At 38.7% G+C, this 17,951-nt stretch overlaps 1 long non-coding RNA gene across 1 annotated transcript; it reads right to left on the bottom strand.

Annotated features, from left to right (window-relative positions):
- Window positions 1-9,983: 9,983 nt before the first annotated feature.
- On the bottom strand, window positions 9,984-16,919 carry LOC143935646 (uncharacterized). The gene is made up of 2 exons (XR_013263568.1): window positions 16,698-16,919; window positions 9,984-13,524 (listed from the first exon to the last, which is right to left on the bottom strand). It is a non-coding gene; the product is annotated as an uncharacterized LOC143935646 (long non-coding RNA).
- Between the last annotated feature and the right edge of the window lie 1,032 nt (window positions 16,920-17,951).

The following is a 17,951-nucleotide window of genomic DNA, read 5'->3' as shown; positions in this document are numbered from 1 at the left end:
CCGTTGATCGGGTCGGATCAATGTTTGTTTGCAACTACAGGGATGGGAAGATTTGGAGAGAATAGGGAACTTCTTGGTCAAAGGAATTTTCCTGACGCCTTCATGGCAGCACACACTGGGTTGTGACTCCGCCCCCACAACCTGACAGGATTGGATTAACTATAAATTTGAAGGGGAGACACCCTGCTGCATTCTCTTTTTTATCCTCACCTGACAGGTTGGACGGACAGAGTTTTCCTGTTACAGATGAATAAGCCTCTACCGCATTCGCCCCAACAGGTTCAAGCCTCTCCTGTTGGGAAGTCCCTCCTGTACAGTCTCTAAAGGAGCTTCTATGGAGGGAACCCCCGCTCTGGTGGTCTCAAGGGGCTACTGGATTTCTGGCATTACCAAAGCTTTAAAGAAGCTTTTTTACCTTTGCAGTGGACTCCCCTTCTTCCTTTGCCTATTAATTCCTCTTATTTAAATAATATCCATCTTTTATTCCTATAGTGGTGGTTTATATTCCCTTTTTTTCTCTACCTTTGGGATTGCTGTCTCTTGTAGTCCCCTGTCATGGCCGCCGTTTGTTTCTCCTTCAGTAGTGTTTTCTCTATGCTGTAATTCCAGCCTAGATGGCGCTGTTCGGCTACTCTGAGCATGTGCAGTGCTAGTGTTTTGTTTTTTTTCCCCTATGTTTTCAATGTGTGTTCCCTTATCCAAAATGGCGCCGGAACACTAGGGACGCTTCTGTGCATGCACAGAGCGTCAATTAGCCGCCACAATGGCGCTATTTTCAAATACAGAGCTGTATTTCTCTGTGATTCTGCTGTGCAATCTGCAAAACTTGAGGAAGGTTGCTGCCTCTGCATGTAGATCACTCTGCAGTCTCCAGGTAAGTCCCTGTGGGACTCCTATATTTATTATTGTTATTATATTGTTTCTTGCAGATAAACTTTGTTAATAAATAATATATATATTTATATTTATAAATGAATTGTGTGTGTGTGTGTGTGTGTATATATATATGTACACATTATTTCTCTCTATATCTCAGACTGTCCTTCACCCCTTTTTTTCTATGGAGTCCACTGCTCACGCAGATCACCATCAGCAAGTTAGGTAAGAGGCTTTACCGGGCAAGGTAAGTATTGAAGGGGAGAAAAAAAGAGTGCCAGACGTTAAATGCTGCATTTTTTTGGCAGCCCGTCTAGATCAAGAGGCGCAAGTTCCAGCCATGGGAGAAGGTCTAGCCATACGTCTAGCAGGATGTCCCGCAGGAGCCGCTCAAGATCTCCTTCATGGCACTGAAGACACAGCCACTCACAACATAGCTACTCACGCCACAGTCGATCAAGTCGCAGGAGGTCTCCTTCCTCACAATGTCAAAGCCGCCACACCCAACCTGCAGCAAATGCTTGCTGGGTATGCGGCACTCCGGCACTGCCAGATAACTTGCCTGTCGCAGACGCAAGAATTGCTACAGACCTCATAAGAGAATCAGTGCGGGAGTCCATACTGGAAACAACAACACCAGCATTAGATAGAGCTGCTCCCAGTACATCTTCAGCAGACCCCCATCTCACTCAGGCATCACAATCTTCCTCTGAAGATGAGGGTCAGGAGATGTCAATGGGCTTTGATTTTTCCCTGGTGGAACCCTTTGCAAAGGGCGTTAAAGAAGCATTCGGCTGGCAAGATGATGCGGTGGAACCTCAGAAAATATGGAAATATTTTCCAAACCTAAAAAGAGATCCGTTATCCTTCCCATTTTATAGTGGAGCTGGAGGATCTCATTAAAGACGAGTGGGAGAGGTCTGACAAAAGATCTAGTCTTACAAACAGATTAGCCAAGATGTACCCTTTAAAAGAGTCAAAAGTGAAGCCTTTAATTAATGCTCCCATCATCGATTCCTCATTAATGTGCCTCACCCGCCACGTCACATTACCAATCGAGGATGCCGTTTACTTTCGGGATGTGCTCGACCGAAAGATGGACCTAGAATTGAAGGCATATTCCATGGCTGGAGGAGCCTGTAGACCAGCAATTACCACAGAAGCAGTGGCCACAGCCATCTCAGGATGGGCATCTAAAATAGAAAAAGACCTACAGGATGGCATTGAAATGGGAAAGATTATTTCCTCTCTGCACGAAGTCAAGCTAGCAGAGGCATCAGTAGATATTATAAGATCTTCAGCCAAGGCTATGCTGGCCTCCGTAACAGCGAGAAGAGCGCTATGGCTCAAACCGTGGATGGCTGATACAGCATCAAAAATAAATTGGTGCAGAATTCCATATGATGGCGCAAATCTGTTCGGTGCCAAGTTGCCATATCCAAGGTAACAGGAGGGAAGTCAGGCCTGATCCCCTCCGACAGGAGACCCAAGACTCAGAAGGGACCTGTTTACAGACGTAATCTTCCAGACAAATATAGAGAGTCCAGGTCCTACTCTCCTGGTAGGGAATTTTAGAAGGGACTGGAAAAACACAAAACCTTCTTTTCTAAGGATACAGAAATCTAAGGCCTCCCCGGCAGGGGAACAGAAGGAGCTTCACCAAGATCTGGTCAGACCATATAAAGGATTTATGGACATTGTCCACAATCCGATTCGGACACAGGTGGAAATTCAAAAACAGACTCCCACCAAATCATTTCCAGGCAACCAGAGTACCATCCTCAGTACCCCAAAGGATTCTGCTAGTAAAGTACGTAGCAGAATTGAAACAAAAGGGAGCGATCCTGGAGGTCCCATCATGCCAAAAGGGAAGAGGGTTCTACTCTTCCTTGTTTCTGCTAAAAGACAGGGATTTGCGTCCTGTATTAGACCTCAAGATGCTCAACAAGGATATCAAAGTGGAGGCTTTCAAAATGGAAAACCTTCAATCCATACTTCTAGCAATAAATCTGGGCGATTGGATGCTTTCAATAGATTTATCGGACGCTTATCTGCATATACCAATTCATCCGGCCTTTCAAAAGTTTCTCCGGTTAGCCATAAACCAACTTCATTTCCAATTCCAGTGCCTCCCATTCGGCATCTCTTCGGCACCCAGGACATTTACAAAAGTATTGTTACCGTTGGCCACAAGAGAAGATCCGGTGGGTGGATAATCAATTGGGAAAAGAGCTGTCTGCGACCCACACAAAATAGGATATTTTTAGGGGCAGCTCTAAACACCAAAACAAACAAGATACAGCTCCCACAAGAGAAGATCCGGCCTTTGATGCAGAAAATGCAGAAGCTGCTATCAAGGAATCACTTACCAGCCAGTGCCTGTCTGAGTGTACTAGGGTCCATGTCCGCAACCATACCCATGGTGCGATGGGCACAGTGACACATGAGAACCTTACAGAACTCATTCCTCAGGCAGTGGGATGGAGTCTCAATGCGTCAGCCCATCTTCATCTCCAGATCGGTGAAGCAACCGGTATGGTGGTGGACGCGCCCGAGCAATCTCAGGAAATACAAACCGATAGTCCCTCCAGACCCGGAAGTAGTCACTTCGGATGCCTGCCAGAGCGGTTGGGGGGCCCACTATCAAGACCAGGCAGCCCAGGGCCAGTGGCATATTCAGGCTCAAGGTTTGGTCTCGAACATTTTAGAGCTCAGGGAAGCCGTTTATGCCTTTGCATCATTTCTGACGGACAAGAATGTGCTCATTCGAATGGACAACCAAGTAGCAGTGTCTTATGTTCAGAAGCAAGGGGGTACCAGGAGTGCCACCTTGATGGAAGAAGTTCGGCCCATCTTGGAATGGGCTCAGATACATCTAACAAGTTTAAAAGCAGTGTATGTCCCAGCGGCACAGAACATACTACCCGACTGCCTGAGTCGAGAAACGCTATCCAACAACGAGTGGTGGTTGAACCCTCGGACTTTCTCCCTCCTTACGGAAATCTGGGGAACGCCGGAAGTAGATTTAGCAGCCACTCCAACGAATACCAAGTGTCACAGATTCCTGTCAAGAGATTCATTCCCATCGGTGGAGGGAGTGGACTGTGTAGTTCACCCATGGAACTTCAAGTTGGGGTATATAGTCCCTCCAACTCTGTTAATTGTGAGGTTCCTATCCAGGCTTAGGAGATCCTCGGTGACGGTATTTACGATTATTCCACTGTGGCCGAGGAGGCCGTGGTTCACGACTCTTACAGCTCAGCCTTCAACCTCCAGTTCCTCTCCCAATAACTCCGGATCTTCTGTCTCAAGGTCAATTTTTACATCCTGCATCAGAGAAATTGCACCTGATGGCCTGGAGATTGAGAGGGCTAGACTAAGAGCTCAAGGCTGTTCTCATTGAAGTCAACCCTGATGCAAGCCAGGAAAGCCACTACCAATACCATCTATTCAAAGGTTTGGGGAAGATTCTGCTTCATGGCACAACAGAAAGGATGGAATTCCCTTTCTCCGCAACCCTCTCAGGTCCTGGAATTCCTCCAGTCGGGGGTCAACAAGGGTCTAAGCTTAAGTACCCTAAAGGTTCAGGTATCAGCTCTGTCAGCTAAAACAGATACTAAGTGGGCATTCCACCCATTGGTAATCCAATTTACAGAACACCCCCCAGGAGGCCAGTCTTTCCATTATGGGATCTTTCAATAGTTCTCCATGCTTTTGCTTCTCCTCCGTTTGTTCAAATTGAACAATCTCTTTATGGGACTTGACTTTAAAACTGTTTTTACTCATTGTGATTACATCAGCTAGGAGAGTGTCGGAGATCCAAGCATTAAGTTAGTTCTCTTTCCTGACAAAGTAGTCCTCAGACCTTCCGAACACTTCATACCCAAAGTGGCAACTTCCTTCCATTACAACCATCATCCTTCCATCCTTCACGGACGATCAGGGTCATCCTCATCCACTAGATGTCAAAACAACCATCATGAACTACTTAACTGCTACCACCTCTTTTAGGAAAACTAACTCTCTTTTGATCATTCCCCATGGAACCAGGCGTGGGCAAGCCACCTCCTCATGCACTATTGCATCCTGGTTAGTCAGAACCATTAAAAAAGCTTACTCCACCCAGCATACAGCGATTTTTGAAGACATCAGGGCTCATTCAACTAGGGCAGTGGCTACCTCTTGGGCAGCATATTGCAGGGTCTCACCAGAGACAATATGCAGGGCAGCAACGTGGTCCTCCAGGAATACCTTTATTTCCCACTACAAGGTGGATTCTGCTAATTTATCCATGGCCGACTTCGGCAGATCTGTCATTAGAGCCAATTCTTCAGCATTTTAAGGAATAAATATTATTTTACTTGCACCCACCCAACTGGCGAGTTATTTCCCAGTGTGTGCTGCCATGAAGGCGTCAGGAAAATGGAAAATTGTATACTCACCTTTCCGTAATTTTCCTTTCCTGACGCATCTTCATGGCAGCACACAGTTGCCCTCCCTGTTTCTTTTGTGATGATATTTACAGAGAATGCAGCAGGGTGTCTCCCCTTCAAATTTATAGTTAATCCAATCCTGTCAGGTTGTGGGGGCGGAGTCACAACCCAGTGTGTGCTGCCATGAAGATGCGTCAGGAAAGGAAAATTACGGAAAGGTGAGTATACAATTTTCCATTTTTTGGCGGTGCGTGTGGTTTTCGTTCAGAAATTACGTTGATTTTAAAAACGGGATGTTTAAAACAAGTTAAATTTCAAACATTCAGCGAATGTAAATGGATTTTTCGTCAATGTTTTCTCGTCTGAGAGTTGATATGAGTGGCCAGCATGGAGCTTGGTGCAGGCCTATGCAGTTTGCTTTTGATCTGTTTCTGCAGTGCTTTTTGCTGTGCGTTTTTGATTTTCATGCATGCGATTTTGCTGCGATTTTCATTTTCTTTTAGCCAGTTTGTTGTAGGTCAGATTGGAGGACACGGGTTGCTGCAGGGGCGTATTGCATGTTTTTCTGCAGCCTCTCCATTAAAGTGTGTTGAACCAAAAAGGCACCTTTTTGCGTTGAGGGAGGATTCCCTGACCCTTTCCAGGTATACTACGGCTGAAAAGAGCATAGATGTGAATGTGTCTCAGGAAGCACCAGAGGGCGCGGACATGGATTTGAGCCAGGCCTAGGACATTTGTTAACATAATGGTGTTGAGAAGGCTAGGGACGGCCCTTTGTGGTGCAGGAGGAGCAGATAGTCACTACTATAAGGGGTTAATTTGTACTGTAGATCTGTGAAAGTGTTGTTTTTTGTACAATAGAGGGCTCGATTTTGTTTCTTTAACCCCATTATGTTACTGGCCGATGGATCGATCTGTGAAGGTATTAGTCAATTGATTTCATGGCCGATTGGTTGTTGATTTATTTTTATTTTTTTTTGTTTTAGCCCTAGTATGTATCTGTCTTTTTGTAAACTGCTAACTGTGGATGGTAAGCTTTGTAATTAGACCTGTAAACATTGTAAATGCTACAATTCATATTGAAATTAGGTGTGCCTCAGTGAATGGCCTCCTGTACTACAAGCATCAGGGTTCTGATTAATCATTGAGATAAAAAAAGTAATAGCCCTTCATTAAGCATTTCTTTTAAAATACCTCAGAAAAGTCCACGGGGGAGATTGAACTATTATAGTTTGGATAATCTCCAGGCTAATTTTTTGAAGGACTATAGTCAGAACAGGCAACATTCGGAGTAGTACGCTAGCAGCCCGCACAGGCCGTGTACAATAATCGGAGATGCGGGGCCGGTTATAGTGATAAAGGCGCAACCCATAACCGCTCCAAAAAAGTAACGCGCCGGGTTCTCTGTACGCAGAGCCCGAGGGAAAAAAAAACTGTTCTGACAAGTAGTGAAAAAAAAGCAGCAACGATGACAGGGGCAGGGCCTGTCAACCCAATTCTTGGCCAGAGATTAGCTACCTCTGGGGTAAAGACAACCTGTAAAAAGGTTGGGGGAATCAAGGTCCATCGTCCATAAAGGATGGGTAATCGAATCGCTTCAAAGAGGGTGTCTAACCGTGGGTACATTCAGAGTAGTACGCTAGCAGCCCGCACAGGCCGTGTACAATAATCGGAGATGCGGGGCCGGTTATAGTGATGAAGGCGCCGTCTATAACCGCTCTGAAGGTAAAGCGCCGGGTTCTCTGTACGCAGAGCCCGAGAAACCCTACCACGTGACCCCGAAGGAAGAGAGGCTAGATAAATATGGGCCTTGGGTTATATATGCAAGATTGGGATCGGTGGACTGTAAAGAGGTATTGTAAGAAACTTAATGTACGGGAAGATCTGTACCGTGCTCATCACACTAAGATGACACGGCCATAGGACTTCAGCTGCCCAGGAGATAACAGAGCAAGGGATTTGGGTATGTCTGAATTCAGGGGGACATCCTCCACACTTAAGGTATGTACCAACAATGTTCCATCCCTGGTGTTTCTGCAAGAATAAATCCCGGGAAGGTAAGAGTTTTTATTGCCCCCATACAGGCGGAGAAGGGGCGAATGAAATGGGATGGATCTCGGAAAGAATTTCAAAATTACCAAACAGATGTTATGGGTTTAACAAGAGCAGTACAGGTTATGATAGAAAACATGTTAATAGGTGTGATATCTAGAGGTCATCTTTGACCTAATTGTGTGAGTGGGGGTGTGGAGTATGCAATACTGATGTGTCCTGTGAAGTTTGTTCACAGCTGCTGACAGCCCATTCAAAGGACCCCCCTTCTTTCTGACCAGGTCAGTGAGAATGTAAAGCAAACTGTATTGACATGCAAATGACCTGAGCCAAGACGTGTACTAATGAATTGAAAAGGTGTATTTACTAAATTGTGTTTGTGTTCCAGAAAAGACAGTTCTGCGAGAGAAGATGTTAGCCCTAAAAGGTTTATTACAAGTTGCTAATTTTTTTCTCTCACCATGGTGAATAAATTTTTTGGGGGAATTATTGGTATACCATAAAACAAAAATCCACGTGGTATTAATATGTACTAAGTAATACATATTAATGAGTTGAGCTCAACAATGTTTTGGTTATTTTAAAAAAAGTGCACTATTTATGCAATGTAATGTGATGTATATTGGTTTCACATGCTAATCTCTTATCACAGGTATATAACCAGTTTTTTTCAGGAGAAAAATTGAATGTTTTATTTTATTGGTGTTTTTATCCCTCAGATTCAATAATTGGGTTTCCTGGCTTACAGAACAAAGAATATCACCATCACCATAGACAATTTTTTTATTTTTCCTGGTTTCAGCACCGATATCTAGTGGGTGCTTCTATTTGTTAGCCCAATCAGCTGTGTCTCGGACTACCTGAGTGTGTGGTATGTTCTGATCCAACATGTATGAAGCTCTGGTATGAACGAGTTTCTTTGCACCACTGATTAGCCATGTTGATATTTGTAGTTCCATGGATTTAACTGGTAAGGGTCAGCAATTAGATGTTATCTCACCAGACTTGTGTTAAAGACTGCTTCACCCCCGTGCTGTCATTGTAATTAGGTACACACCCAGCCAGTGCTTTCTTTGCAAGCTTAGCTCTTTGCCTTAGGCTACAGTATGTTAATGTGCCTAGCTATCTGGGTGTCCCCAAGAGTAGTTCACAACTGTTTCCTTCTGTGTCACCATGCAATCCTATTTTCTCCTAGAATTTCCTGTTTGTCTGCTTTCATTTGGCTATTTGTTATCAATTACCTAATGAATATTGGTGTGTTTCAAGGAACACCGGTCGGCTTGTGTACCTACTACTGTTCAATGATCTCAGCGCCTTAGTCCTGCAAAGGATTTTTCTTTGCCTGTTGGCAAGTTGTGTCTGGTAGCAACAGTTCCTCGAGCTGGATATACATTATGCAATCTTTCTTCTCCAATTTCCTTGCATGCGATTTACCTGCAGATGTGTAGTTTGCATACTATATGCCAGATTGCATACAAGTTGAAAGTGTATAGGTCTGGCCCCATATTGTATAGTTTGGGTTCAGTCTGGAGAAAAGTTGTGCTGGAAGTTTGTATGGGGTGCTCCCCGCTCTTGGCTGTTCCAATTACCCTCACTTTGGTTATATGTGTGGGCATGCTGTATTCTCATCAGTTAATACCTATCAGTGTCCTCCCTGTCCTAGTGTACCTTAACTAGTGGTCTATGGCCTGCGTGCCAAGAAGACCAGTGCCCCAATGTTGCACTGTGCCACTGTCATTCATGGGAGTCCGGTCTAAAGAGTGTAGACAGTTTGTTTTGTATCGGTGAAGGATAACATGGTCTGACTACCAAATTGATAAAAGAGGGAGAAGGTGTACCTGTTGGCAGGTGGTTTCAATTCGGGTACTCAGACCATTTCCCATACTTAGGATAAAAGAGAGGGTTAAGGGAGACTGCCTTTGGAGTTGGAGGTGGGGCACTGGGTACCTGATAACACTACGGAGCTGGAGATACTCTGGACCACATTGGGAGGTCTTGTGCTACATATCAGGGAAGGGGTTAGTAAAACCAACTTGCTCTGTCCAGCATCACTTTGCAAGGATAGGCAGGCAGGGGGTAGTATCCAGGTTGCCTATGAGTCGTAATAGATTGGTTGATGACTCCGTTCCAGGATCAGGAAAAAAAATCTAACTTGCACTGTTCGCATCCTTAATGGCAGGGATGGAACGTTGTGCAGATATTGTGGTCAATCTGGGTGCTATCCTATCAGACTCTACGGTGTTACACCCTGGAGTCCATCTTGTTCTGATGGTTTGAGTCTGGACAGCCTCAGATGACTGGTACTGATGAGTGCTGGAGAAAGGAAGGTGTTGTGCTATGGGAAAAGACAACAATACTGGCACAGGAGGGGGATCAGGTCCAATGGAGGCCGGGGTAGTGTCCCAACTGGTCTTAAAGTTTAAAATAATCGAGACCTGAGACAAGGGTATTGGTGCTGGTATTGAATGTCCAGTGATGCCCTATATGCTGCTATATGGGTTGAACTGTGTAATATATGAAATATGAAATATTATGAAATAATGATATTTCAAAGTCTTAAATATATGTTGAAATCAATCAATTCTTGTGTGACAAATTTCCTTAATTGGTTCTGAGTCAGCGTAATTCAAAAATGTGTATTTATTTGTACACATTTAAATACAAAAGGATGCTTACAAAAATAGTACAATGATTCTTATAGAAGATATAAGGTTATTTCAAACCTAAAATGGCAGCCCTTTGTATGCTGGCAGCCTGTGTGCAAGACATGTGTCCTTCTGTGTGTAAAATTCAAGAGACCCCCTCCTCCCAGCACTCATTATTTTAACCAAGCTCTAATCTCCCGCCCGAAAGATACCTCCTCCTCCACAAAGGTGGGGGCTAAGGGTGGTTGCTATAACAGAGCTGACATGTGTTAACACTTAAATCACAACTCCACAATCTAATGACAGGATGTGAGGAAGAAGGAATATTTTAGACTTAAAGTCTGGAAAAACATTGTCTCGACTTACATATGCCTTCTCGCTTACACATAAAATGACTTTCTAAAAACATATATAATGAACTAGATAAGTTTACATAAACAATATCACTTTACATAGCCCTTGAAAATATATATAAAATATACAATATTCATCAAAATCCTGACAGGTTTTAAATATTTACTTTTCCAGCTATGCAAGCCATAACACAGAATTAATTGATTCAAGGTTTTTCATTCACACAGTAAAAAAGTATGGGAATATTATTATCCTGAATAAGTATAATAAAGCCAATTAAAATTTAGATATTAAGAATATAACATTCCCCTCTGAAATATGAATACCAATCATATTTTTCAGATTAAAAATTCATCCATCATCATTCATGTCACATTCAAACAAACTTTGATTCAATAACTCCAAATGTTTTGTCCTGCACAATTGGATTCATACCTTCAAAACCTAATTTTCCTCTTTAATTTACTTTGTAACAAATCATCTCCTTTCTTAATATCACTTCTAATTCGATTATATAATTTTTTTCATTCTAAACATTAAACATAACTGGAATATAAGGAATAACATAATAATAATAAAAATAATTACAATAGGATGTGATAAAATATTTCCTGCTGCTGAAGTTATCGAAGTTTTTCCCCACATGGATACACTATTACTAAATCTTTTCCACCAATTACTTCCTGAAAATTCTGACCATTGATGTGATATTTCTTGCAAATTACCTTGTTCATGTTTAAACAATACTTCTGCATTCTGCAATTCCTTAGCCAAAGCTATTAATAAACCTTGATCCTTTTGAATTATATTTGCCCATTTTTCCCATGGAAATTCATCTATTTGGGAAATATTATACTGTGTAGGAAGAGCGCTAATATTTTTCATAAACATATTTGTTAAATTTGTTCTCAATCCATTAATACTTATTGCAACAATATCTCCTTCTATACAATACAACCCTTGATCTAGGTTTTCTGTATTTGTACAAGAAGAGAAAAAAGTTTTAACCCTTTCTGTATCTGACATTATCTGAAAACAAACCTTCTTTTTATCTACACGAGTAACTAATTCAGAATTAATTTTATTTTCAATTCTTGCTGAACATAATGTATGATTATGATAACAAGAATGAAATATGCTTTTATCTTGATTAGGTAAACATATAATTTTAGACTGGAATTGTAAACATGATGACAAATCTAATTGTTCTAATTCAGAATTTTCATTGTTAAATACAAAATCTGTATACTGTAATTTATAATATAATAATTGTGTATTACTGACAGGTAATCCCAAAACAGTGATTGTAACCAAAATTTGTTCTTTTCCGGCTATTGGAATCATAGAAGAACTATAACATATGTCCTGCTTGCATCCTATCCATTTATTTACCCATAAATCTGTATGATTTATCGCATATAAATATTCTTTGGGCAAATACTGTAAAATGCCAAGAGGAGTTATTCCACTCTGAAATGCTTGCGCAATTATTTTAAAATTAGTGGAATATTCCGTTTGAATCTCTAAGCATGCTCTGGCTATATGAGAATGTTGTTCACTTCTCATCAAATCAAGAGTAATATTTTGAAGATGTAAAATAGATGGACCCATTATATTAGCAGTTTTAATTACCATATTTTCTAAAATCTGATTTAAATGTCTTTGTATTTTAATACCATTACTTCCCACTAAACCAGCGGTTTCTAGATCAGACTTTAAAGTATTAATATCCATACTATTTGTTATACTCCCGATAGTGCCAATCCCTCCTAAAATACCTTCAACAATACCACGCTTATTTCTGTTATAATTTCTATTATTAATTCCAAACCATCTCTCAATACCCATTTCCATATTAACCAGATGTCCTTGACATTGTGGAAACCTTGTAGAAATTTTCCATTCTGAAACATTAAAGTTCCACAAAACAATGACAAACTTTCCCTCTCTCAAAAGAGTTCTGGATTGGAAATGGTTAATCTGAAAAGGACTTGCAGAGAAACTTTTCTTATTGACACATGGAGTTTTCCTTGGAGACATAACAACAACACTTGCCTTTGCACATTTCACCGGATAATTTTCTATTGATATGCAACATTCATATATACCAGTATCATTCAAAGATACTCTCATTTGTTGATAAACAAATGTATTATTGATCCAATTCACACTACCAAAAATTCCTTTATGAATTATGATAGTTGAACTATAAAGAAAACTACCCAAAAACTCACCATTCCTTTTCCAAGTCAACAATGAATTTTGAGGTAAAGATATTTTTGTATCACATATCAAATGCAAATTATCTTTATCTTCCATAATTTTCAAAGATTGTGGGAAAATATTAATTTCTGGAACAATCTTATCAACTATAAGGATATCGATTTTGACCCTTATTTCAGTAAATTTTCTTGTTACTTTAAAATCCCATGTTCTTACAACGTCTCCTTTTTCATCTCCAATGATGCCTAAATGTTCTGGATCTAATATTTTTACAAAACTTTGAAAAAGATAAAAATATTGATCTAATGGATAAATTGATTTTCCAGATCTTGACATACTATTATCCACATCTCCTGACCAAATTGTTGACTCATTACCCTTTAAAAATATAGACCAGGAACTCCTCAACAATATATTACATTCAAAAGTTCCGGTTTTGTTATTTAGTCTATAAGATCCCTGCATTTTAACAAACTTTGTTTTGGATTCTATTTTAACTTTGATGTCAATATCATTGCTGTGAATGAAATACAATTGTAAACAACAAAGATATCCATCACCAATACATAAAAATCCATACAAATCTTCTGCTGTATTAATATCAACATCTCTAAAATTATGATTTTTATCATATGCACTAATATCAATAACTCTATCATTTTTGTCCTTTGTAATGATATCAATGTTCTTATTTTTCAGTTCATCTCTCTTATTTCTGAATAACATATGATCTTTGTTGTGTACTTCTTCATTCCTGTTAGTCTTTATATAACTTGAGCAGTTCTTGATATATCTTATCACAAATAGAATTGTCACTAGGGAAAAGATGCATCCTGTAGTGATGATACACTTTCTCTCTTTAAAACTTTTCATTTGTTGTGTTGACATCTTTTTCTTTTGGAATACGCACTTTCTTCAGGTTCGATTTTTATTTTTAATTCCTGAAAAAATAAAGGCAGCATCATTATCTTGGAATATAAAATTTGTTATACCCACATTTTTCTTTCTGCATACTTGTTTCACTGAACTAAGAAAGTATTTGTACCCCTTGAACATCGCAAAATGTCCATAGACTTTCCCAATTACTTTTCCATGTTTCAACTCCTGAAACTCTGTGATGTGTCACCATCTCTGGGTGTGGCCTCACATGTAACAATTCTTTAATCATCTTTTATCTTTTCTGTGTTAGACTTGTGTCAACAATATCTAATTTTATCTTAAATAAACCTTTCTATTCCTGGTCTACTTAATAGACCACTTATCTTATACAAAAGATAATTTTGGTTTAACAACAAAATAACACAATGTTACAAAAAACAATATCAATTGTAAAATATCAAAAAATAGATTATTCTTAAGATTAAATCCGATATGTGCGTGGATTAAATAACAATCCTTCATGATATATATGTGTCTTGTGTGTGCTGGAGAAAAAATCTCCCTGGAATGTATGCCCTCCAGTAATTGACTGTCTCCTCTCTTGTTACAAAATTCTACTCCTAAACACCAACTCCCACCTTTTTCCTTTTTAAGACTAGCTTAAAAGTTCCGCTGAGCTATATTGTTCCACAGAATGAGTATTTTCCCTCCCACCTTTCTAAAACAATGGGTGTCTCATTCTAAATTCTTAAGGGCTGCTATGAATAACCCTTTGTATAAAACCATTTTAAACATACACAAACCTTTTTACCTTAACAATATATATACAAATTATTTCTTAATCAAGAAACATTGTAATATAAAAACTTATATTTTTAACTAACAAAGACACTTTTTATCATGAATTAACTTTCTTTTTCAAACTTAGAAATATGAGGAGGAACCATTTTGTATACCTTCTTCAACCAATTATAACTCCACGAGGCAATACACACGCCATTTTACTTTTCTCAACTGAAAATTTTTAGAGAAACCATTTTGTATCTCTTCTTCAATCAATTTTGACTCCACGATGCAACATAAACTCCATTTTACTTTCTCTTTTAAACTCAAAAGGAGAATACTTTGTAGCATCAGAAATTGTGCTTCTTACATCCATTAAAAATAACTGGAACAACATCAACCCAAATATTTCCTTTGTCCAACAACCTTTATCAATCCTAGATTTAATTATCCGATACATCCTCACAATAATACCTACAAACTGTGAATGTTATCGTACATGAAATCTCTGTTTTTATTCCCTGATATTACACATCCTCTGTCACAACTGAAGTTTGCTGATATATCCCAAACTAGAAAAACATGATTATTCAACCTCTAAACAATAGTTAAAGCATCATCATTAGTGAATCCCACCTGAAGGTGTTGTGATTTATATAAAAACACGAAAATCCTTTTTTGTCATGACACAAACTTATGGTCTAATGACCCAAATAATAACTCTGTGGCACCCTATGAGGATAAAAAAGATTGTGACCTTTTTTCCCTCTGAAATTAAAGGAATCTGTGTGTCCATTTTTTCACAACATTAATAGATACCATTCCAGGTTGAATTACTAACTCTCCATGCAAAAGCTGCTTCCTTTGCCAATGAATTCTGCTGTTCTGTTACCTACAGATAACTCACTATCTTTTTATGTGATGGAATTTTTACAATAACATATGCAAAAGAATTACTCTCTGCAAGGTCAAAAACTACTTCTAATGTCTCTTTCTGCACAAGAGTCTTATTGGATGAATCCACAAAACCTCTACATAGATAACATACAACATATGAACTATCACTCTAAATCATTAGTGAACCTTACTTCTCTTCCTTGTCAATACTCAATGCGGTTTAAATCAACAAATACAAGCTCATCACTTTTCTCTGTCTCTCCTTGTTGTCTATTCATTCAATTGCTAATTGAGTACCATGCTGAAAAGGTCTTCAGTTACTGAATACACAACTATTCTTAAAACCATTTTTTCAAGTCCTTTCAATGTTCAGCCAGAACAAAACAAAAATAAAAACTTAATACTCATGACAATGAAACATTGATAAAAAATAATAATCCAATAGATTATCCTTGAAAAATATTAAAATTATATCAAAACCCTCAATAATATTCCAAACGTCAAAACCAAATCTTTTTAAACTCATATCAATCCTTATTCATAGCCATTAAACGTCAACCAGAAAATTCTTACCATATCTGCAGTTAATTTAAGGACTGCTGACTGTTTTCAGAGTGTTATATGCTACATAATTAAACCTTTCCTGTCTTAATGGACTATTTTCAGTTTGCAATCTTTGTCTTTGGTTCTTAGAAGAAAAATGAATTTGCTTATTATGACCTCTATACCTCAGATTACTGTGCCAACGTACAGAATAAACTTCTTGACGCCTGGGCAAAATTTTCGGATAATACAACCTCTTTTGTGTATTATTATTATTCAACTTTTTATAGACTTTCCTCTGAGCATATGGCGATGAAAATCTACATTTCTGTTTAATATCAGTATTATTTAAGTCAACTGACTTCCCACTCTCATTGTCTGAGGAAATATTAACATTTGACTCTTTACAGGATATGACGTTCACATCTGCCTTCATCATATGTTCATCATCCTCCATCCTTGAGCACTGAACATGTGCAGGAATCTCAGCTTGTAATAACTGGGTCTTAAACAAATTTAAAATATTTCCATGCACACAGCTTTCCAAAAAACCTATTTGATTTTCATTTTCTTTCAGAGATTGCAATAATGCATCAATTCTATGTTCCAATTCAATTTTTTCAGTCAATAATTGTTCAGTATATTTCTTCTCCTGCTCTGCTGCAATTTCTATTGCATTCTCTAAATTTTCAATATATGTACAAAAAGTCTCACAACTTGAACAACTAGATTCAAAAAGTACATTTTCAGTTACACTTTGACTTTGTTTTCCTGGCATATCAAACACCATATCATTATAACTTTTAACAAGTTTCATTACATTACGTACTTTTTTCTTTGTTTTAACTAATGAGAATCTATCCTTCTCAATGTCAGCATTTGCCTGAAAGCATTGATCATACATTAATTTCCATAAAACAGCATCAGAGACCTGTTTCGATAAACCTTTAAATTCTAATGTACTTTCATCAGCTAAAACAGCTACAAATTCCATAATTACGTTTCTACTCACCAAATAAAAAACCCGTCAGTTTTTTCCTGGAAATTCTCCGGTCTTTCACAATCAATCGATCGATTTTTCTTCTAGGTTCTTTTTCAATCTTTGCGAAGTTTAATCTCTGTTCATCAATTCATTCCCCTCTGATCACAAGGAGTGAAGTTGAAAAAAAAACTTCCGACTTATGATTGACTGGCTGCAGATCGCCAATTGTAATATATGAAATATGAAATATTATGAAATAATGATATTTCAAAGTCTTAAATATATGTTGAAATCAATCAATTCTTGTGTGACAAATTTCCTTAATTGGTTCTGAGTCAGCGTAATTCAAAAATGTGTATTTATTTGTACACATTTAAATACAAAAGGATGCTTACAAAAATAGTACAATGATTCTTATAGAAGATATAAGGTTATTTCAAACCTAAAATGGCAGCCCTTTGTATGCTGGCAGCCTGTGTGCAAGACATGTGTCCTTCTGTGTGTAAAATTCAAGAGACCCCCTCCTCCCAGCACTCATTATTTTAACCAAGCTCTAATCTCCCGCCCGAAAGATACCTCCTCCTCCACAAAGGTGGGGGCTAAGGGTGGTTGCTATAACAGAGCTGACATGTGTTAACACTTAAATCACAACTCCACAATCTAATGACAGGATGTGAGGAAGAAGGAATATTTTAGACTTAAAGTCTGGAAAAACATTGTCTCGACTTACATATGCCTTCTCGCTTACACATAAAATGACTTTCTAAAAACATATATAATGAACTAGATAAGTTTACATAAACAATATCACTTTACATAGCCCTTGAAAATATATATAAAATATACAATATTCATCAAAATCCTGACAGGTTTTAAATATTTACTTTTCCAGCTATGCAAGCCATAACACAGAATTAATTGATTCAAGGTTTTTCATTCACACAGTAAAAAAGTATGGGAATATTATTATCCTGAATAAGTATAATAAAGCCAATTAAAATTTAGATATTAAGAATATAACAAACTGTTCTCAGCATGGTACACTACCTCAGGGAGTCTATTGCACATCTTCCCCTGTTCTGGTAATAGATATAGCAGGGACACAAGGGTGGACCCCTATTACCCCAGAGAAAAGGTTTTATAAAAAAATCCTGACATCCCTATTGAAACTGCCATTGGGATTCGGGAGGAGTTAAAATTTGGGTAGTTGGGTGGTTTGGGGCAACAGAATTTAGATTTAAATTTAGTGCCAACAGTCTGTGCAGGGCGTAAATAGAAGGGCCC

This window comes from Lithobates pipiens, unplaced genomic scaffold (assembly GCF_037356315.1).
Source record: "Lithobates pipiens isolate NorthernLeopardFrog02 unplaced genomic scaffold, aLitPip1_a1.2 Scaffold_28, whole genome shotgun sequence".
In the NCBI taxonomy this organism is placed as follows: Eukaryota; Metazoa; Chordata; class Amphibia; order Anura; family Ranidae; genus Lithobates; species Lithobates pipiens.
Note: the sequence above shows the minus strand (reverse complement) of the source record. Positions and strands in the feature narration are given on the sequence as shown.